The sequence below is a fragment of the Callithrix jacchus genome, chromosome 4 (assembly GCF_049354715.1).
Source record: "Callithrix jacchus isolate 240 chromosome 4, calJac240_pri, whole genome shotgun sequence".
Lineage (NCBI taxonomy): Eukaryota > Metazoa > Chordata > Mammalia > Primates > Cebidae > Callithrix > Callithrix jacchus.
Window position 1 is genome coordinate 9,192,486 of NC_133505.1, and position 23,475 is coordinate 9,215,960.

The window sequence follows — 23,475 nt, forward strand, 5'->3', positions numbered from 1 at the left end:
CTGGAGTGCGGTGGTGCCGTTATAACTCACTACAGTCTCGAACTTCTGGGCTCAAGCCAGCCTCTTCCCTCAGATTCCTGAGGAGCTGAAACTACCAGCATGTACCACCACACCTGGTTAATTTTTTAAATTTTTGTTGCCCAGGCTGGTCTCAAACTTCTGGCCTCAAGCGATCCTCCCACCTCAGCCTCCCAAATTTCTGGGATTACGGGCATGAGCTCCAGCACCCAGCCTTTGTGCTGACTTCTACCCAAGGGTCGTGTCATCATCAGCAGCGGTGCTGGCCATCACCATATGCATGAAAGCCTCATCAGGGAAACTAGGAACCACCTTGCCTAAATCCCACTACTGTACATGCCCAGGGATTCTCCACAATTCCAAAGGATGGATAAAGAGGAAAACTAGAACTAAAGAACGAGCAAAAAGATGAGCTTCCCACCAATGCTGGCTGATGGTGACAAACCAGAATTAATTTGTTAGAAAGGTTATACTGTATCCAAGCATCAGGAGCAATTCATGCCTGGTACCTAAACAACACACCTCTTGAAGATGTAACTTAGTGTACCTGATTATTTACTTAAGATGAGTTTATTTTAATCCCTGGAACCAAGGTGAACTAAAAAAGAATCTGAATAGTTTAAGGCTTTTTGGTATATATTGTGCCTTATTTATAAACTTTTTTTTCTTTAGAGACAGAATCTTGCTCCGTTACCCAGGCTGGAGTGCAGTGACGCGATCTCAGCTCACTGCTACCTCCGTCTCTCAGGTTCAAGTGATTCTCCTGCCTAGTCTCTCCAGTAGCTGGGAGTACAGGTATGTACCACCACACCCAGCTAATTTTTGTATTTGTCATAGAGATGGGGTTTCACCATGATGGCCACAATGGTCTCAATCTCTTGACCTCGTGATCCACCCGCTTCGGCCTCCCAAAGTGCTGGGATTACAGGCATGAGCCACCGCACCTGGCCAGCTTTTGTATTTTTCAAGTCCACTGATTGTCTATTTATCCCTGACAAAAGGTTATTACAGAAAGGAGGAAAGCAGAATTAGCCAAGTTAATTGTTCATTAAACATAATCAACCATTAAATATAAATTTCCATTTATAATCTACCCCATTCCAGAAGACTTTGATTACTGAATTGCTTTATTGATAAGCCCTAGAGATAATTATGAAGTATTTAAACAAACAATATAAATTTCCACATGAGAACGTGACATATACTTCATTAGTTACACAGACCCCAAGAAATTACTTAAAAGCCTAGAAACAGAGGCCCCAGAGGAAGAAGTCAGTTTCTCTGCACCTGCTCCACATCTTTCAGTTGCTTCTCAGTAGTTTTCGGGCAAAACCCAACTCCTTGGCAAACTTTCCAGCTGTGTGACCTTGGGCAAGTTACTGGACTTCTCTGCGCTCCCAGCTCCTATTCTGTAAGCAGTAATGATAGGACTCACTTCACGGGGTTGTTGGGAGAATCAAGGGAGTTAATACGTGGAATGTACTAGAACAATACCTGCTACCCCTGAGCACTATATACACACCACTAGCACACAGCACGGCACCCAACACATGCCTCCTGCCTGACTCTCCCCTGTCACACCTCCCTGCCTCCTGACCTCAGGTCCCACTAGAATGAAATACTTGCCAAACTTTAAACTTCCCATACTCTCATTTTCTCCTGCCTTGTCAATGCTGCTTTTTTCTTTTTTGTTGAAACAGAGTCTCGCTCTGTCGCCTAGGCTGGAGTGCAGTGGTGCAATCTCGGCTCACTACAACCTCCATCTCCAGGGCTCAAGCCATTCTTGTGCCTCAGTCTCCCAAGTAGCTAGGATTATAGGTGCCTGCCACCATGCCAGGCTAATTTTTGTATATATATATTTTTTTTTAGTAGAGGTGGGGTTGCACCATGTTGGCCAGGCTGGTCTGGAACTCCTAACTTTAGGTGGCCTACCCACCTCAGCCCTCCCAAAGGTCATTCCAACCAGTACCTGCTACTCTTCTGCTTGCTATGACCTTTCCACCTTCTTTCCTTGGTGAATTCTCCTATTCTCTGACCAGAGAATGTTGCAGTGTTAGCCCCCTCTCTGCAAAACTCTTTAGTCCTAGCTGGGCACCCTCCTAGTTTCACTTATGAGACTTAGCTGAGTTTGTTTTAATTGCCCATTACACTGCAGTCCCCCACCCCAGGGGAGCTCCCTGAGGCCAGGGAACATGCCGTATTTATTGCTGTATCATCTCCAGGGCCCAGCCCAGTGTGGCCCATCAGAGGCGCTCAATAATTATTTACTGAATGACTACATTTGTCATAGGATTACTGAGGGGAAAACAGGACTTTTCATATTTTTAGAGTATTTCCAAGCATTTCTATCCACCTCTCACTCGATTTATATGGAACAAACAAACAGGAATTGTTGCCAGTTTCCCAGATGTGGAAACTGGATAACGGAAGTGCAAGGCTTTGTCCAAGATGCTGTAGCATGCAAGAGCCAGAGGTGACACTGAATCCCTGACACCCTTCCTGGCAGGGAGTGCTTTTTTCTTTTCTTTTTCTTTTTTTTTTTTGAGACGGACTCTTGCTCTGTTGCCAGGCTGCAGTGCAGTGATGCAATCTTGGCTCACCGCAACCTCCGTCTCCCGGGTTCAAGCCATTCTCCTGCTTCAGCCTCCTGAGTAGCTGGGACTACAGGGGGGTACCACCATGCCCAGCTAATTTTTTTACTTTTGGTAGAGATGGGTTTTCACAATGTTGGCCAGGCTGGACTCAAACTCCTGACCTTGTGATCTGCCCACCTCGGCCTCCCAAAGTGCTGGGATTACAGGCGTGAGTCACTGGGCCTAGCCCTGAAATGACATTTTGAAGATGAGCAGTTGAGTAAGGAGAGGGACTGAGTGAATGAACTTTTATACCAACCTCAAAGAAAGGCAAGGTCCTCCTTTGAATTGTTGTGCTGGGAGCATCACCTATTTTGGCAGAGTAACCTTAAATATTCGTGAATTGGGCTGGGTGTGGCGGCTCTCGCCTGCAATCCGAGCACTTTGGGAAGCTGAGGTGGGTGGATCACCTGAGATCAGCAGTTTGGGACCAGCCTGGCCAACATGGTGAAACCTCGTCTCTACTAAAAATACACACACACACACACACACACACACACACACACACCAGCCAGGCATGGTGGCACATGCCCATAATCCCAGCTACTTGGGAGGCTGAGACAAGAGAAAGGCTTGAAGCAGGGAGGCAGAGGTTGCAGTGAGCCAAGATTGCAGCACTGCACTCCAGCCTGGGTGATAAGAGTGAGACTCTATCTCAAAAAAAAAGAGTTTGTGAATTGTAGTCTAAAATGCTGGGTCTTTGTAATAGTCGGTTGACAGGAAGAAGGCATCAGGGAGACACTGGGTAAGGAGCATGGAATATGGAGGGGATCAGAGCCAACAGCTCCCAGCTTTGCCACAGATTCACTGTGTGACCTGGAGAAGTTGTTTATCCTCCCTGGGGCTTAGTTTTTTAAAGTGTTAAAATATAGCTGATCACAACTCTCTTGTAATGTGAGGCTTAGCAACAGCATGTATTTCCAACACAGAACAGCAGCTCTTCTGAAGGTGCTCAGTAAAATCTGTTGAATGGGGCTGGATAGTGTCTCACATTTGTCATTGCAGTACTTTGGGAGGCCAAGGAGGAAGAATCACTTGAGGTCAGGTGTCTGAGACCAGCCTGGGAAACATAAGAACCCATCTCTGTAAAAAAAAATTTTTAAGAAATATAGCTGGGCTTGGTGGCAGCTACCTGTAGTCTTAGCTACTCTGGAGGCTGAGGTAGGATTCTTCAGCCCAGGAGTTTACGGTTACAGTGAGCTATGATTGCTGAGAGGATCGCTTCATCATAAGCGTTTAGGGTTACAGTGAGCTATGATGACACCACTACACTCCAGCCTGACAGGGAGACCCTGCCTCTAAAAACAAAATCTGCTGAATGGATGAAATGAATTAGAGAACTTATGGCACACTTCACATGGAGTCTGGTGCATGGAGAAAACAAGAGCTTTGACTTATCAGAACCCCACAGAGGCAACAGACAGGAATAGGGTTCCCTAAATGTGTGTGGGAATGTAATAAAAACAAGCATGTGTGAAAGGGATCGTTTGTTCGGCTATTGTGAAACCCATCCCAGTTCTTATTCTAGTTGTTAGAAAGTCTAGAAGGTAAAAAGCCTCGGCCGGGCGCGGTGGCTCACGCCTGTAATCCCAGCACTTTGGGAGGCCGAGGCGGGTGGATCACGAGGTCAAGAGATCGAGACCATCCTGGTCAACATGGTGAAACCCCGTCTCTACTAAAAATACAAAAAATTAGCTGGGCATGGTGGTGCGCACCTGTAATCTCAGCTACTCAGGAGGCTGAGGCAGGAGAATTGCCTGAGCCCAGGAGGCGGAGGTTGCGGTGAGCCGAGATTGCGCCATTGCACTCCAGCCTGGGTAACAAGGGCGAAACTCCGTCTCAAAAAAAAAGAAAGAAAGAAAGAAAAGTATCTTTTAGCTCTTCTTTAAACGTGGTGAAGAAAAGGGGTTTTTACCTGTCTTTCTCGTGCTTTCTGGCTAACAAGTCCAGGCTGGCTGGACTCTGGTTTGTGAAGTTCAGGCTACTAGCACCAACCTTGCACCACATTTGCAAACCTTGTGTAAGTGCACAATGCGGCATTGTCTTTCCTCCCCCGAGGCATGAAGGATTGGCTGGAAACAGTTAGCTGTTGCCATTAGGGTAACTGTGTAGCCAAAACCAAGGTGAAACAGAAAGAAACCATGGGTTCGCAACAGTTTCGCCAAGTGATTTGCAAGTGTATTTACTTAAAAATAAGCAGAACACACAACGTTTAATGCTATCATGTCTAGGGACGTTTTGTGACTCTCCTGTAAAGTGTTCACATCATATTCAGGTGATCGATCCATGTTTAGCTTTATCCAAAGGCATTTCAGTAAACTCAACAAATCTTCATTTCCTGATATTTTACTTAAACCTCATTTTTTGAGTACTTCATTTTTTCATGACATACTTGAAACCAACTTTGAATAACAGAAAACAGTATGATGCTTAGAACCACTGAACCAAGTGCCTTTGGAAGTTTTCCAGTGCAGTAGACAGAGGGGGAGGTGGGCTGAAGGACAGAGGCGTGGCCATCTTGTATTTTTGGTATTTCACAGTGCTTTGAGAGGTTGGGAACATACCGCTTTGAAATAGTGACTCAAATGATGATAGATTTAATGAAATCATCTGGTCAGTCTTCAGGATTCAGGAAACTGAATGTCTGAATCTTCTAAAATCCATGATGATGAATCTTTCATAACTGGAAGCTCTTCAAAGACAGCAGCCTCACTGTCTACACTGTCTTCCCAAGTAGGCTGACCTCAGGGTTAAGAATTTTTTTCTTGTGTCCAACAGAAACTTCTCTTGTCTTCTAAATGAGATATGAAAAATAACTGACCAGTCTTCTTGTGGCAGACAAACAGATTGATGAACCCAATATCCATTCCTAATGGCTTTTTCCTTTCCTGCTTCTGCTATGGAAACTTAGAAAGTTAAATCCTCATTTTCTCAGCCTCCACTGTACTGGGAAGTGAGGCTGTGAGACCTCAGACTGACGTTCAGTGGATGAATACTGACAGGGAGGGGCAGAGAGGAGGGCTCTGAATAAGCCTTTTGTTTTCCTGATGAAACGGGACCAATAAGTCTGGCAATGCTGCACTCCCTTTCCTCCTGTCTCAAATGCAAACGTAGTACCTGAAGCTACGGCAACATCATGGAATCATGAGGGAAAGGCCCGGGAAATCAGAGACATTGGCCCTCACCTTTCAGCTACTGAACCACTGCCAGCAACCAGTAACCTCCAACCTTCCAAGAAAAATCTACCCTGATTCCTTTAAGCCACTATCTTCTGGTTTTCTATGATTTGCAGTTGACCTCAATCACATCTGAAGTACATCACCTACAGATTTTGTGTGGCTGGAGAGACATAAATCTGTTCATGTTCCCAAGGCAGGCTGCGTTCTCTCACTGTACATGTATAAACTCCTCTTAGCCCCAGTCAAATCAGGCTCGTGAAGGCATTGGTTGCTTTGCTGCTTTTCTCCATTTATCCCCGGTCAGCTTTCTCTCAGCCTTCCACTCCTACGTCTGCTCCATTCTTTTTTTTTTTTTTTTTCTGAGACGGAGTCTCACTCTGTCACCCAGGTTGGAGTACAGTGGCGTGATCTTGGTTCACTGCAACCTCCGCTTCCCTGCAACCTCCACCTTTTGTGTTCAAGTGATTCTCCTGCCTCAGCCTCCCAAGTAGCTGGGATTACAGGCACCTGCCACCACACCTGGTTGATTTTTGTATTTTCAGTAGAGACAAGGTTTCACCATGTTGGCCAGGCTGGTCTCGAACTCTTGACTTTAGGTGATCCATCTGTCTTGGCCTCCCAAAGTCCTGGGATTACAAGTGTAAGCCACCGCACCTGGCCTGCGCTATTCTTTTTTTTTTTTTTTTTTTTTTTTATTTATTTATTTTATTTATTTATTATTTTTTTTTTTTACTAGTCAGACTGAGGCATCTCCCATTTCAGACTGCCCTTTTCTTTTTTTTTTAGGGAAAAAGAGAAAAAGAAGGGGAAAAAAAGAAAAAGGGGGAAAAAGGAATATTACTTCATTCCTAAAATGGGTTTCAATAATGGCCGATCAATATTTTGAGTGTTTAAAGTGGTTAATGCATATTTTATGTGTTTAAAATGGAGACCTCTATTGTGTTTATTTGTTCTGGCTCTGAGTTCAAATCCTGGATATCGTTATCAATTTGTTGTCTCGTTGAATCTAAATCTATGTGTCTTATGTATCTGGGTGTTAAGATCTCTTATTGTTACATTAATCCTTTTACCCTTGTATCCTTATAGCTTTGAAATCTATTTTGTCAAATGTGAAAATTGCAACTCCTGCTTTTTATTTATTTATTTTTGCTCTCCATTTGGTTGGTACGTTTTTTTTTTCCAACCCTTTATTTTGAGTCTATGTATATCTTTGGATATACCGTTGGATTTTGTCTGTATCTTTTGATTGGGAGATTTGGTTGATTTAACTTTAGGGTTGCTGCCATTTGATATTAACTGGCTATTTTGTCCTTTTGTTGATAAAAATTCTTCTTTATGTTAATGCTCTTTACTTTTTGGTGTATTTTTAGAAAGGATCATACTGGTTGTTCCTTTCTGTGTATAATGCTTCTTTTAGAAGTTCTTGTAAAGCAGGCCTGGTGGTAATAAAATCTCTGAGTACTTGCTTGTTCCTAAAAGATTTTATTTTTCCTTCAAATGTAAAGCTTAAATTGGCAGGATATGAAATTCTGGGCTGAAAGTTCTGTTCTTTAAGTATATTGAATATTTGGCCTGCGCTATTCTTAAAGGCACCTACTCTCTGTTGCCGTTCCTACAGACTGTGCCCTGCACCAGAGTTCCCCACTGAGACACTTTTGGGTGGTCATTCTGTTGCTCAGACTTTCCTGTGCAGTCCAAATGGTAGCTGCTTTGTCCCACTGTCTCTGTAAATGTATTTATACATGTTAGATCACATGTCCTGATTTGTGTTTATGGGGGTGGGGGAATAAGAATGAAATTAATTTCATTTCTCCTAGTTCACTATCGTTTTGAAGAACAGGGTCGTTGATGCTCCCTGCTTTGACTTCTTCACAAAACAAGTTACTGTGAGTCCATTTGCCTCTAGGAGTCCCCTCCTGGAAATGCAGAGTGAGGCAGGATAAATACATCGAACAGGAGGAAGATGCTGCATGAACGGCTGTTGGTTAAGTGAGGCAGGATAAATACACTGAACAGGAGGAAGATGCTGCATGAACAGCCATTGGTTAAGTGAGGCAGGATAAATACACCAAACAGGAGGAAGATGCTGCATGAATGGCCATTGGTTAAGTGAGGCAGGATAAATACACCCAACAGGAGGAAGATGCTAGATCAACAGCCATTGGTTACTTGAAAAATGCCACGTGACATTAGTTCTCCATCATTCCAGTAACCACGGGCCTTCTATAAATACAAAGGAGTTTCTATAAAGCAGTGGTTCTGACTCCAGAAGCTTCTTTTTAACCTTTAAAACCCCATCTTCATTCATACAGAAGTTTTGTAGGTTGTGGTTCTTTTTTTTTTATCTGAGACAGAGACTCACTCTGTCAACCAGGCTGGAGTGTAATGACATGATCACGGCTCACTGCAGCCTGGACCTCCTGGGCTCAAGCGATCCTTCTGTATCAGCCTCCTGAGTGGTTGGGACTACAAGTACCTGTCATCATGCCCAGCTAATTAAAAAAATTTTTTTTAGAGATAGGGTCCCACCATGTTGCCCAGATCAGACTCAAACTCCTGGACTCAAGCAATCTTCCCACCTCAGCCTCCCAAAGTGTTAGGATTACAGGCGTGAGCCCTGTCCCCGGCCCACAGTTAAAAAAAGAAAAAAATAGACCCAATTCCTCTTCAATCAGAATAAACAAAATTACCCCTGAAAATTAAATAGTTCCTAAATAAAATAAGATTGAATTAGATTATCTTTAAGGTAAATTCTGGCTTCAATTTCATGATTATAATGAAGTTTCAGACTTCTGCTTGTTGAAAATACGTCTTTCCAAATGATCAAGTAGGCTGCATGTGGTGGCTCACACCTATAATCCTAACACTTTGGGAAGCTAGGCGAGCAGACTGCTTGAGCCCAGGAATTTGAGACCAGCCTGAGCAACATGGCGAAATACCCTCTTCAAAAAATTTTCCATTATCAAAAAGCCGACAGCAAAATATTGGTGGTAGAGTTTGTACAAGTATAATCTCAGCTTTGTTACCGGATACAAGTACATACGCAGCCTACTTGACAGATACTCACCAGATACCTAGTTAGAGCAAGACAAGGTACAAAAAGGATTTTTAAAAAAATGAGTCATGGTCGGGTACAGCGGCTCCCACCTATAATGCCAGCACTTTGGAAGGCTGAGAGTCCAAAGCCGTAGTAAGCTATGCACATGCCACTGCACACCAGCCTGGACCACTGCAAAGAACTCTCAACCTGGTTGCATACGCGTGGCCCTGACCGTAATCGCTCCATATGATTCTGGTGCACAAAGCGTTTGTTTAAACATTGCCTCAGAGCAACAACCACCCACTATAGGAAGGAAAGGAAATTGACTTGATTTCCAGAGTTGGCTTGATAGTTCACATTCATAGCAAACCGTAGCTTCCTAGAGCTTGATTCTCATGGCCCACATTTGTACATGCATGCTATATTTTACATCTTTATAATATCTACCATATCAAGGTTTGTGTATATATATAGAGAGAGACTTGATAAAGTCCCTCGGTGACTTATCTCTTACCTTCACTGCGGAATGATGATACATACATTGGAACTAGACTTTGCTAAATTAGGAACTGTTTATTTGATTCTACTTTTTTGAGACAAGGTCTCACTTTGCTGCTTCAGCTGGAGTGCAGGGGTGTGATCGTGGCTCACTGCAACCTCCACCTCCTGGGTTCAAGCAAGTCTTGTGCCTCAGCCTCCCAAGTACCTGGAACCACAGGTGTGTGCTATCATGCCCAGCTCATTTTTGTATTTTTAGCAGAGAGGGAATTTCACCATGTTGCCAGGCTGGTCTCAAACTCCTAGTCTCAAGTGATCTGCCTGCCTTGGCCTCCTGAAATACTGAGATAAGAGGCATGAACCACTGTGCCCAGCCAGAACTGTTTATCTTTATAATAATGGTCACTTCAAGAAGTCCAGTTGTTCAGTGGCTGCTTTTGAGCCAGGTGAGTTACACTTCACAGAAGAATATGGGCTTCTTCAAATAGCCTACTACTCAGCAACTCAGCAGGGTCTGTCTGTTGCTCATTCAACTGAGCTTTTATTTACATATGTGAAAGCCAAGTCCAGATGCTAACAGACCCCCATCAAAAATTTCCAAAAGGCCCATTGTACATTTCTTCTCTCACCGAAGTATCAGGCATAGCAACAATTCTTATTAATATTAAATTAGTGTGCATAAAACAGAACCCCCTAAGGAGGTTTTCAGCTTACACGTGCAGAAAGAAACCCTTTTTCCTTTTGGAGTTTAGATTTTAACAAGACCTGTATGTCACTTACTTATGGTTGCAAAACCCAGATCTGACGGGACAGTGATTGGCGAAAGCGAGCCTTCCTTTCATTTTGGTAAAACCACGTTTTCATTTCTGTGTTTATTTTGTACTCTATGTCAGTGGTCATGAGTTCTTTCACTTTATTTATTTAACAAATGTCTCTAAGGGCTTGCAGTCTGTCATGAAACAAGGCACTGAGATCTATCACCTGATAAGATTCCCAGGGTCCCTACCCCCGTAGAGCGTCCCTCTGTCCTGTGTATCATAATCTTGATGCTGAACTGTAAGACCATATGCATATACGGGGAAACCTGCGAGTTCCCCCCAAAAATTACGGCATGAAACAGGTGAAAATTTTACTGGAGATCATTGAAGTTAAGACTGATAAACACTTGCCCTGGGTGGGTCACAACCATCTTTTCTAGAAAAACAGAGTGGATGGCCTTCTGAGAGCTTCTGAAGTTCTGTTTTGCTGTTGTTGTCCAATGTACATGTGACATGAAAGTTTTGCCTGTCACTCTTGCTGATAAGTTATCTGTTTGTCTTCTCCAGAAGTTGGGGTGGATTTTACACATTCCATTCACATTCTCCCGTTTAGTTTCCTTGACCCCAAAAGGGAAATGTCTACCAGACACTTGATCCAGACCGAATTCAAGTCGGACTGAGGTTAGAGAGCATAGGGAGAAAGGGAGGCAAACTACCTGGTCCATGTGGGGTTTGGCTTTATGTGGATATGTACATACTCATAGAACCAAGAGAGAACAACCTGTGTCAGTCCTGGGAGGCAGCAAAGATAAGGGAGAGAACCTAGGATAAGCCATCACACTGACCAGTTATATGTGATGTTGGGCAAGTCAGCTGAACTCTGTGACTCTTACCTGTGAAATGTGGGTAGTACTATCTATCATGCAGTGTTGACATGAGAATTAAAATGAGAGGCTCACACCTGTAATCCCAGCACTTTGGGAGGCCAAGGCAGGTGGATCACTTGAGGTCAGGCGTTCGAGATCAGCCTGGCCAACATGGTGAAACCCTGTCTCTCCTAAAAATACAAAAATTAGGTGGGTGTGGTGGCCGGCGCCTGTAATCCCAGCTACTCAGGAGGCTGAGGCAGGAGAATTACTTGAACCAGGAGGCGGAGGTTGCAGCGAGCTGAGATCATGCCACTGCACTCCAGCCTGAAGGACAAAGTGCAACTTCATCTTAAAAAAAAAAAAAAGAGGCCGGGCGCGGTGGCTCACGCCTGTAATCCCACCACTTTGGGAGGCCGAGGCGGGTGGATCATGAGGTCAAGAGATCAAGACCATCCTGGTCAACATGGTGAAACCCCATCTCTACTAAAAATACAAAAATTAGCTGGGCGTGGTGGCACGTGCCTGTAATCCCAGCTACTCGGGAGGCTGAGGCAGGAGAATTGCCTGAATCCAGGAGGCGGAGGTTGCGGTGAGCCGAGATCACGCCATTGCACTCCGGCCTGGGTCACAAGAGCAAAACTCCGTCTCAAAAAAAAAAAAAAAAAGATAACTTGAATTAGTGCTTCAGGTTTGTGTGTAAAGGGCCTTTACTCTGCAGAGAAACAACTTGAGCTGACTTCTGTGTGTCAGTCTACCTAAGGTGGGTGTGTTCTGAACGGCTCCATTTTCCACACGTTAACATAGTTAATAATGGTTATTCAGTTGTATTAGTAAGGACAAGCTAGGCTATACTGTAGTAACAAGCAGCCCCTAAATCTCAGTGGCTTTCAGAGAAACAAAATAAAACAAAACAAAAAAAACTCACTGTTATTATTACTCTTTAGTTAAGCAAAGACCACAGCAGGCCCACACGACTCTTCAAGGAAGCTCTCCTCCTTAGGATAGTTCAGCAAAGCGCGTCTTTATCAAAATAGGCTCCATGATGCTGAGGCAGGAGAAGAGAGGGTTGTGTAACTGAGCACTGCAATTAGGTGCTTTGACTCAGATATGAAACGCCATTTCTACTCATATGTCATTGGTAAAAGCAAAACATATTTTTCAGCTTCCCTAAACTCAGGAAGCTGAAAAAATGTAATCCCCGGCCGGGCGCGGTGGCTCACGCCTGTAATCCCAGCACTTTGGGAGGCCGAGGTGGGCGGATCACGAGGTCAAGAGATCGAGACCATCCTGGCCAACATAGTGAAACCCCGTCTCTACTAAAAATACAAAAATTAGCTGGGTGTGGTGGCATGCACCTATGGTCTCAGCTATTTGGGAGGCTGAGGTGGAAGAATTGCTTGAACCCAGGAGGCGGAGGTTGCAGTGAGCTGAGATCGCACCACTGCCCTCCAGCCTGGTGACAGAGAAAGACTCCATCAGAAAAAAAAAGAAAAAAGAAATGTCATTCCTTGCATTCCCAAAAAGAGAAGTGGAAATCTCGGCAAACAGCACCGAAGGCTTCCAGTCTACCACAGCAGGAGATCTCTAGTGAAGAAGGTGAGGCAAGGACTAAAAGTTACTCGAATTCTACAATGTACAAGCTGTCTAAATACTTTAGTGATCACTCCAGTAATTTCTGAAACTCATACTCTGTTTCAAAATTACAAAGTTGTGGTTGGGTGCAGTGGCTCATACCTGTAATCCCGGCACTTTGGGAGCCCAAGACAGGTGGATCACCTGAGGTCGGGAGTTTGAGACCAGACTGACCAACGTGGAGAAACCCCATCTCTACTACAGAAATACAAAATTAAGGGCATGGTGGTGCATGCCTGTAATCCCAGCTGCTCGGGAGGGTGAGGCAGGAGAATCGCTTCAACCTGGGAGGCTGAGGTGGCGCTGAGCCGCGATCACACCACTGCACTCCAACCTGGGCAATAAGAGTGAAACTCTGTCTCAAAAAAAAAAAAAAAAAAAAATTACAAAGTTACTCCTTATATATTACAACTAGTATCCTTTCTATCCCGTTTTTCATCTTTCTGCACTTTTGTGACTCAGAAAAGCGGCAATGAATTGCAGTAAGCGACCATCAGTGCTTACAAGTGATTGATTAACACCATAGCAAAGAGCCCACATGTGCAAAGGCAGCTGACTGATACAGTGCGTTTCGTGCCCATAGTCACAAGGCCGTGAGAGCCAGCAAGAGACTTTCATGCTTACGGCCATGAGCCACAAGACTACTTTTATTACTTCCTTGAGAAAAGCTGGCCCCAGAAGAGTTATTCATGTTTGCTGGCAGTTTCCAAAGGTGATTACCGCTTTTAGCCTTGGACGCTATTCATGCATAGAATAAGAAGGCAGTAATGGTGCAAAACCACGTCAGACACCATTAAAGGAAATATCCCGACCGCGGGTCACTTCACAGTGTCTGCCCAAAGAGAGAAAGCACAAAGCTGCCACTCATCTTTCAAAATCCAGCTCACGTTACCTTCTCTGTAAAGTTATTGCTAATTCCCAATCACAATTACTGGTTCTACAGTTCTGTCTACGTTGGGTTCACAGTCAAACTTACGTTAACAGCATGTCTATCTTTGTTACTGGATGCTGATCTCCCTGAAGATGCGGATCTGGTATTATGCACACTTCTTACCGCTAATGCCTTACTGAGAGACTTCTGGGGAAAAGCTGAACCGAGTAGAAGCCCTGCATTCACTTTAAAAACTCAAACTGTAGTATTTGTCTCACCTCTTAGCTGTGTTTTAAAGTATCTATTTGCAAAGAGGGAAGACCAACAGACTGTCTGTATTCTCAGTCCGATGCACACATCCTGCCAAAAGAGAAAATCTGATTCCACTTTGGAGCCGAGGCCTCAGGTCCAATTTGATTTGATTCCCAGATGACCAGGCTGATTAATTATCAGGTCTAGCCTTTCTTCACAGTAAACCTCAATCCCTCGTAATTTGCCATGAAACTGGTGGGAGCTGGCTGTTTCAGGCATGAATAGCGTAGGTTTTGTTCCAACCTCCCCAGGCCTTATTTTGGCAAGGTGGGGACGGGCTGGCTGCCCTGCAGAGGAGCAGGTGTAATGAGGATTAGGTCACATGGTGGGAAGGGGGCTCAGTGGGCAGGCAGCTGGTGAAATCCCAGGTGTGTGTGAGTTGGCAGGGGCACAAAGGGAGGAGAGCTGCAAACAGCTCAAAGTCCCTGGGCTGTGCAGCTGCTTGTTTGGCACTGGCCTAGGGCCCACCTGTAGTGTTGATGGGCACAACCCACTCCTAGGAGCAAGGAAACATGAAAGGTCTTCTGTAAGCTGCAGCGGCCCCGCCCCTTCCAGGCAGAAGGCTGGAGGCCCCAAGCTTGCCCACGGGCTACTGGGCAAGGAGCTCCCTGCCCTTTGCAACCTCCCCTTGCTTCAGACAGGGCGGGGCTGCTTATTCTTTTTCACAAGACCTTCCTTGGAGGACTAAGACAAAGATACATATTATCTTTCCATTCATTCAGAGGCCTATTCTCAAGTACACCTAGAAAAGAAGTGGAAAACAGAAAACAAAACCCGGAGCTGGAGTGTAAGTCAGCAGGCACAGACACTCAGGGAAAAAACAAAAAACAGCCTCAAGGCCAAGAGGCAAAAATAAATGATGATTCCTTCTCCGGGGCGGAGGGTGGGGAGCCCGTGTAAACAGACTCACAGCATAACAAGCCCTTCTTAATCTGTTTCTGCCCCTCTGCTAATCACTTCTGCGGTTTCTGCAAGACAGCCTAGTCTCAGTGCTGAGGCTAGTGTTACAGCTCTAGTGACTGTGAATTATGGAACCTCTCTTCATCTCCAAGGACAAAAGGAAACTCCTGGTCACAAATCCGAACAACCGTCGTTCATGCAGGTGAAACAGCCATCCCTTCAAGTGCACAGGCTGGAGAAGAGTCCGGATCTCTTATCTTTATACTAAGGCCAACCCCCAGAAAAATTATGAAGCAGGTTAAAGTCATTCTTGACTACTACTGCTCTAATGTGGCTTCTCCCATCTCTGCTTTTAAGTACAAATAGAAGCTGCTGCTTTGCTTACACGTGGCATCAATCCCCCGTTCTTCCCACTAGCAGAGTCCCAGTCTGGGGGCAAGAGACCAATGACAATGTGCACAGCTAACACATACTCACCTATCTAGACTCTGTGCATCTGGGCATGGCTATGTGACTTTCACTGTCAGGGAGACATAAGCAGCAGATTCTGGGGAAGATTTCTTGGTATAGGCACCACCCTAGATTTTCCCCTTTTTTCCAGCTGGAAGGCAGACGGGGCATCTAAAATACATCTTGCGACTGGGCACAGTGGCTCACGTCTGTAATCCCAGCACTTTGGGAGGCTGAGGTGGGCAGGTCACCTGAGGTTGGGAGTTCGAGACCAGCCTGGCCAGCATGGCAAAACCCCATCTCTACTAAAAATGCAAAAATTAGCCGGGTGTGGTGGCACCTGCCTGTAATCCCACCTACTTGGGAGGCTGAGGCAGGAGAATCGCTTGAACCCAGGGGACAGAAGTTGCAGTGAGCTGAGATTGGGCCACTGCACTCCAGCCTCAGTGACACAGCGAGACTCCATCTTGAAAAAACAAATAAATAAAATTAAATACATCTTGCTTCCAGAGATGAAAGCCATATGCTCAAGGTGGCAAAGCAGGGGAGCAGAAAGAACCTGGGTGCTCATTGGCATTGCTGGTACTGTGGTGCCAGCCCTGACTGCCTAACCCTGGATCTTCTGTTAGGGAGGAAAACCCTGTAGCTCTCAAACCTGAGTGGGCATGTGAATCACCCGGGGGTCTCATAAAAACACAGACTTGTGGGCCCTTCCTGAGAGTGTCCGATTCCAAAGGTCTGGGGTGGAATCCTGAGCCCTGTATTCCTAACAGACTTCCAGAGGATGCTGCCCCCGCTGGCTCGAGACCTCTCTTTGAGAACCACTTGCAAAACTGAACAGATACTTGCTGAAGCGACTGTTACGTGGGTTTTCATACACGAACAGCGGAATTCTGTCCCAAATGATACACTGCCCTTCAAACCCCCAAGAGCTATATACCCCCAGAAAGGGGCTGAAAACTCATTTAACCACAAGGCATAAACACCCAATGAGGCTTACAATGTATCTGGATTCTGACCAGAAAGGAAATATTAAGTCAAAGACAAGAATTTCTGCTTTTAACTTAGAGGCATCGTGGGAGCCGAATGGAAAAGACACGCAGAGCAGGAGCGCTTACCCGGAACTTCTGACATCATTCCAGAGACCGTCAGCAACTAACAAGGGGACTTCTGGCTCTCTTTCCCTCTTCTTAACAATGGAACCTGGGGCAAATTCTTTAACGCCTCTGAACCTCAGTTTTCTCATTTGTAAAACTGGATGATCATACTTATCACATGAGCTTGCTATGAGGCATAAGGGATGTCAGGGAGAGAGGCAACCTGAGCATCCATCACTGCGAGAGGAAAATGTGTGGGTGAATGTCACAGTAGAGTTGAGCCGCAAAAGTGTAGTGCACAAATAGCAACATGGATGGAAGCTAAAAACACGATGCTTATTGAAAAAAGAGAGTCATTGGCCAGGTGCAGTGGCTCACACCTGAAATCCCAGCACTCTGGGAGGCTAAGGCAGGCAGATCATGAGGTCAGGAGATGGAGACCATCCTGGCTAACAAGGTGAAACCCCATCCCTACTAAAAATACAAAAAATTAGCTGGGCATGGTGGCACATGCCTATAGTCCCAGCTACTCGGGAGGCTGAGGCAAGAGAATCGCTTTAACCCAGGAGGCGGAGGTTGTGGTGAGCCGAGAATACACCATTGCACCCCAGCCTGAGCAACAAGAGCGAAACTCTTATCTCAAGAAAAAAGAAGAAAAAGAAAAAAGATATAGAGTCAATCATTTTATATAAGAATTAAAAAATGAATGTATACCAAAAAATATACAGTATGCACAATATTCACAAAATGTATAAAAAATACATTAGAATGGTTACCTACGAGGCAAAGGGAATGAAAGCAGGTATGGATATATAACATTTTTTGAAAAAAAAAAAAAAAAAAAAAAAAAAAGAATGCGTGTCCATCAGACTGACAAAAATCAAAGTGCCTGACAATATCAAATTTAAACAAAGACATGGAGACGGGGCCGCCGTATTCTGTTAACAGGAGAGTAATTTGGTACAAGCCTGTGGTACAGACCACCAATTGTTCCCACTGCCCAGTTTCCCTTCTTCTAGACAGTGAAGCCCTGATTGTTTAACTGGCACGTGGCTCCTCGATAGACGCGCCACTGTGGACTGGAATAACTCAACTCGTAGCCTTCTTTGAAGCTAGGGGTGAGCATGCGTATAAGCTGCAGCCAATGGTCTGTGATGAGAAGTGTCATTTGAAGTTTCCAGGAAGCATCCTTAAATGGAGAGATCTCAGCAAATGGCTGGAGACAAAGGTGGACGTCCAAGAGAGCTGGAAATGACCCACAATGTCTAAGATCTCCCCTTAGGCTGAGCCATCCCAAAACAGGGCAGCAAGTGACCCGAAATGCTTACGCTTTCCTTGAAGAAAGACAGATGACGGCCCTGGAATACAGGAAATGCTCACACAGCGTATAACCTGGCGTTAGAATCCATACAGCCTAAGAGGAGAAGCTGTTCCAAGCAGGCAGCCGTGAACAAATTTAAAGTGGAGAGATCTGAAGCTTAAGCATGGTGGTAAAAGAAATTGTTATAATTACGTCCTAAACCTCTGCTTCAGCCTGGAGCGATGTTAACAAAAACAGTGCTCTCTGTTTATGCCCTGCTCCACGTATACATTAACAAATAGCTCAGAATTTGTTTTTGCTTATTAAGTGATCCGTTAAAGAAAAAAATTACAGGCTGGGCGCGGTGGCTCACACCTGTACTCCCAGCACTTTGGAAGGCCAAGGCAGGTGGATCACCTGAGGTCAGGAGTTCGAGACGAGCCTGGCCAACATGGTGAACCCTCATCTCTGCTAAAAATACAAAAGTTTGCTGGGTATGATAGTGGGTGCCTGTAATCCCAGCTACTTGGGAGGCTGAGGCAGGAGAATCACTTGACCCTAGGAGGTGGAGGTTGCAGTGAGCCGAGATCACACCACTCCAGCCTGGGTGACAAGAGCAAAACTTCTTCTCAAAAAAAAAAAAAAAAAAAAAAAAAAGAAAGAAAGAAAAGAAAAGAGGCCGGGCGCGGTGGCTCAAGCCTGTGATCCCAGCACTTTGGGAGGCCGAGGCGGGTGGATCACGAGGTCAAGAGATCGAGACCATCCTGGTCAATATGGTGAAACCCCGTCTCTACTAAAAATCCAAAAAATTAGCTGGGCACGGTGGCGCGTGCCTGTAATCCCAGCTACTTGGGAGGCTGAGGCAGGAGAATTGCCTGAACCCAGGAGGCGGAGGTTGCGGTGAGCTGAGATTGCGCCGTTGCACTCCAGCCTGGGTAACAAGAGTGAAACTCCATCTCAAAAAAAAAAAAAGAAAAGAAAAAGATTACGAATTAAATTGGTTAATATTTCTCTTTCCTAAAAAAGAAGATATTATGGTTCTTAGTCAGCTGACTTGCTTCAAAAACAGTTTGTCTACACTGAAAACCAGAGCCCCACATCTGTTCCTAATAAAAATCTATAATCAGCAATGCCCATTGCCTTCAAAACTTATTTTCTTCATTCCTAAACTATGCACAGACCTGGCCAAAGCTTGTTTCTGTTGTCACCAAGATATAATGGCACTGCATTTATTCCAGGATAAATAAATCAGCAGCAATTCCGAGTAGAATCTGTGTCAGCCACTGAGGCTATTGAAAAGCTGAGCCTTAACTACAGATTGGTGTTTCCAGGTATTAAAACGCTGAAGTAGACCGGTTTTCTGTTTTTCAGTTTGTAACACTCAAACCTTTGTGATACTTTGTTTCAGGTCACATGGCTAAAAGACATTTGATAATAAAAACAGCTCACATTTTCAGTAAAAAGAGATTCTGGAAGCGGCAACCTTAAGATACCCATCCTTTCCACAAGAAACACTTATTTCTAAAAGTTGTGGTCTTTGAATTGAGCCTGGCAGCAGCAGACCAGGCCACTACCTAGCAAAGCGCTTTAACTGGAACTAGCCTGCAGCCTGCAGGTTCCTGAAGAAGGGCTTTAGGCACGGTCTGCAGTCTCACTGACAGGCTGTCTCGCTGCTATGTGAGAACCAGCCAGAGCTGTTTAAAACAGCCTTTATGAAAGCACAGCATATAATTCTGGGTGAAAGTTCAGGGCCACTTTTCCTGGCAGTGACAAACCCTGCATATTTTTCTTTTTCTTCCTCTGAGAACAGTTGATCCTTAATGTTTTTTCAGCTTTAAGCCATTTTCAAAGAGAAGCACACGTTGGCAGCTTCAGCAAACTTGTTTGTCCTAAAGCTATGGCAAAGCAGGATAACGGTGCAAAGTGATGTGCAAAGGACCGGACAGCTCAGCGTGCACGGGACACAGTGATGCAGCTTGCAGGGAGGAGCCGCCTCAAGACCTCTTACCCTTAGGAACAGCTATGTGGGCTGGGCAGGTGGATCACCTGAAGTCAGGAGTTCGAGACCAGCCTGGCTAACCTGATGAAACGTGGTCTCCACTAAAAATACAAGAATTAGCTGGATGTGGTGGTGGGTGTCTGTAACCCCAGCTACTTGGGAGGCTGAGGTTGGAGAATCACTTGAGCCGGGAGGTGGAGGTTGCAGTGAGCCGAGATCACTCCATTGCACTCTAACCTGAGCAACAGAGCGAGACTCCATCTCAACAACAACAACAACAAAAAAAAAAAAAAAAAAAAAAAAAGAGAGAGAAAGAAAGAACAGAAAGGAAAGAAAGAAACAGCTTTGTATAGCTCACTGCCCAGGAATTAGAACCAGGAACTACTGTCTTTTATGATTCTAACACTGGTCACTTCCCACAATGGCCTCTCCTCCTTCTATTGCTTACATAATAGACATCTTCAAGCTACGACCAAATCATTGAAGGATACTGAAACAACATATTCCCTTTTGAAAGCAGTGCACTGTTTTGTTAACATTCATATTTTTCCAATCCAAGAGTGTCCCAAATGGAGGGTTTATGGGCATGTGGGGAGGGGACTAAAATGTACAGAAGGAATATGGAAAGGTCATAATTTGGGATCTTAAGAGTAAAGCATGGCAGGGCGCAGTGGCTCAGGCCTGTAATCCCAGCACTTTGGGAGCCCGAGGTGAGCATATTACCTGAGGTCAGGAGTTGGAGACCAGCCTGGCCAACATATAGTGAAACCCCATCTCTACTAAAAAAATAAATAAATAAATCAGCTGGGCATGGTGGTACTCACCTGTAGTTGCAGCTACTTGGGAAGCTAAGGCAGGAGAATCTCTTGAACCAGGAAGGCGGAGGTTGAAGTGAGCCGAGATTGCACCACTGCACTCCAGCCTGGGCAACAGTGTGAGACTACATCGCAAAAAAAAAAAAAAAAAAAAAAAAAAAAGAGTAAGGTGGGAAGATGACTTTAGGATGTTTTTTTCTAACAGAAAACTCTTAATTTGTGATATACAAGAGAAATACTCATTTTTCCAAGAGGAAAATGACCTTAAATCCAGCAGGAGTGTGCTGGTTTATGCTCCATCAGTGAGCTTATGTATAAAGAAAGAAAGAAGTGGGTTTACGCACAGTAATCTACACTTTCCTAGAAAACTCGGAGAGAATCGGTGTTGTATTCCCAGAAGGCAATTCTTACTCTCCTGTGGAATAAATAAGAGGCGAATAAGAATTGCCTCCTGATAAATGAAGCGTGAACTTACGAGCCAGAAACTCAGAATGGACTAGCATACTAAGGGATCCCCTAAATAGAATAAGAATGAATTGCAAGGCGTCCTATAAGGTGCCAGAGACTAGGAACTTCTGGCACAGGGGTGACAACTCCAGAAGCATCTGTGTTGGGTGCAGGAGTCAAAGGGTGGAAAGAGAAGGGTTGGAGGCGGAGCAGGAAGAGAATGTAAGTTCTCTACTCTCCCAGCAGCTGAGGGTTTGCCTGTGCACTGTGGAACTGGAAGGTGCAAGCCCAGACCCAAAAGCTGTTGTGGTCCGCTAGACTTGTGAGTCCAAGGCCAGGCGTGGTGGCTCACGCCTGTAATCCCAGCACTTTGAGAGGCCGAGGCAGGTGGATCATGGGGTCAGGAGGCGAGCCTAGCCTGGCCAATATGGTGAAACACCATCTCTACTAAAATACAAAAATTAGTTGGGTGCAATGGCGCCCACCTGTAGTCTCAGCTACTCAGGAGGCTGAGGCAGGAGAATCACTTGAACCCAGGAGGCAGAGGTTGCAGTGAGCTGAGATCCTGCCACTGCACTCCAGTCTGGCGACAGAGTGAGACTCGATCTCAAAAAAAAAAAAAAAAAAAAAGCGGCTGGGCGTGGTGGCTCATGCCTGGTAATCCCAGCAATTTGGGAAGCCAAGGCGAATATATCACCTGAGATCAGAAGTTCGAGACTAGCCTAACACAGTGAAACCCCCGACTCTACTAAAAATACAAAAAATTAGCTGGGCGTGGTGGTGGGCGCCTGTAATCCACACGATGTGGGAGGCTGAGGCAGGAGAATCACTTGAAACCGGGAGGCAGAGTTTGAGGTGAACCGAGATTGCACCATTGCACACCAGCCTGGGCAACTAGAGCGAGACTCCGTCCCCCGCCCCCGCAAAAAAGACTTGGTGGGTCTAAGTGAAAGGAGAAAAGTTCCCTTGTCTACCTCTGAGGGCATGTAACGGGGCGATGGCTCCCTTCCTGAGCGCCCCGCTGCTCGAAACCCCTAGGGAGAGCAGGCAGACGGGCAGGTCGTGCGTGGGGAGCGTGGGCGCCGCCCCCATGGCGGTGTCTAGGGGCGAACGTCCGCAGCCCCTGAGCCCCAGTGCGCAGGAGTTGCAGGGCGCTCTTTTGGTTTTGCGGTCTGCAGGCGGCGTGTGTAAGTCAGCTCAATACACCCTCTGCTTACAGCAAGGACAGAGGCTTCCGTATCCTGGGGTTCCTGCCTTGGTGCACGGGAAAATGGGATCACACGTGAGCTTGGAGAAGGAGTGCAAGGTTGTGTTGAGTGGTGGAAGTAGCTCTCCGCAGAGGCAGAGCTACTGGGGAGCCAGGAGGGGTGTGGAGCGGGAACGTGGTTTTGCCCTGGCGTCGGACGGCTTCCGGGTTCTCCTCTGACCGCCGCGGGCTGAACTTTGTGTCCCTCCGCCCTAGATGGCCTGCAGGCGTCTGCCGGCATCTTCCTCTTAATGTCCAGCTGCTTGTGTTTGTGCCCCCTTCGGTTTCGGGGTTTTTATAGGCACAGGATGGAGGGTGTGGCCGGCCAGGGTGGTGTCGGAAAATGCAACATTTAGGCGGGAAAACAGAAATGCCTGTTCTCACCTAGGTCCGTGGGCACAGGCAGAAGGGTGAAGCCCTAGCCAGGGACCCCGCCTCTCTAGCTAGCATTTCCCTGCCCCCGCCCTCCCGTATCATTAGCAGAAACAGCTGGCTGCTTTCCTCCCCTCGCACCTCTAGAGCCCATGGAGACGCTCTGGTGCTGGGCAGGGACTCCCAGTGGTTCAGGGGCTAGGCATGGTGGGGAAGTTTCTCGAGGGGCACCGACAACTGCTTTAGCAAGTTTGGCATGGAAGAACATGAACAGAAATCCACTGGGGAGGATGCTTAGAGGTCCTGCAATTATGCCGGGTAGAATAATGCCAGGGGCTGAGAGTCGTTATGATTTATATTTCATGAAATATGACTTTATCTGTACCCAAAGGAAGGTGTGGTTTGAAATACTCAGTTGATGCATACAAAGAACCACGGAACACAGACTGCATCTCCAGCTAGGGCAGCGGCCAGTAATAAGAGAATCCAGAAGACTTTAGCTTCTCAGGAGCGCAAGCAGAGTCTGGGCAGCACCTCTGATTTCTGCAGGGTGCTGTGAGAACCCTGTGGCCTTGGAAAAGCATGAGCTGGGTGTGGCCAGCCAGAGTGGCTGAGGACAGTCAAGAATGGCCATAGGCCGGGCACAGTGGCTCATGACTATAATCCCAGCACTTTGGGAGGCCAAGGCGGGCAGATCACTCAAGGTCAAAAGTTTGAGACCAGACCGGGCAACATTGTGAAAACCTGTCTCTACTAAAAATATAAAAATTAGCTGGGCATGGTGGTGGCATCTGTAGTTCCAGCTACTTAGGAGGCTGAGGCAGGAGAATTGCTTGAACCTGGGAGGTAGAGGTGGCAATGAGCTGAGATTGTGCTACTGCATTCCAGCCTGGGCAACAGAGCAAGATTCCATCTCGGGGGTGGGGGTGGGTGCAGGGGGGAAAGAATGGCCATAAATTGTCCTCACTTTATTCTTTGTTCACGAATAGGTCGTTCAACCCATGCTCATTGAGAACCTAATATGTGCCGGCCACACACA

The 23,475-nt window shown here is 45.9% G+C and overlaps 2 long non-coding RNA genes across 2 annotated transcripts in view; one reads left to right on the top strand and one right to left on the bottom strand.

Annotated features, from left to right (window-relative positions):
* LOC128931695 (uncharacterized) overlaps positions 1–23,475 on the bottom strand; it is a 141,573-nt gene that overhangs the window by 15,452 nt on the left and 102,646 nt on the right. Inside the window, exon 2 of the long non-coding RNA XR_008480437.2 lies at positions 20,381–20,496. This is a non-coding gene — a long non-coding RNA (uncharacterized LOC128931695). The remainder of the gene's footprint in view (positions 1–20,380; positions 20,497–23,475) is intronic.
* Positions 1–23,475, top strand: part of LOC118152745 (uncharacterized) — a 51,960-nt gene that overhangs the window by 9,180 nt on the left and 19,305 nt on the right. The gene's annotated exons all lie outside the window — the stretch shown is intronic.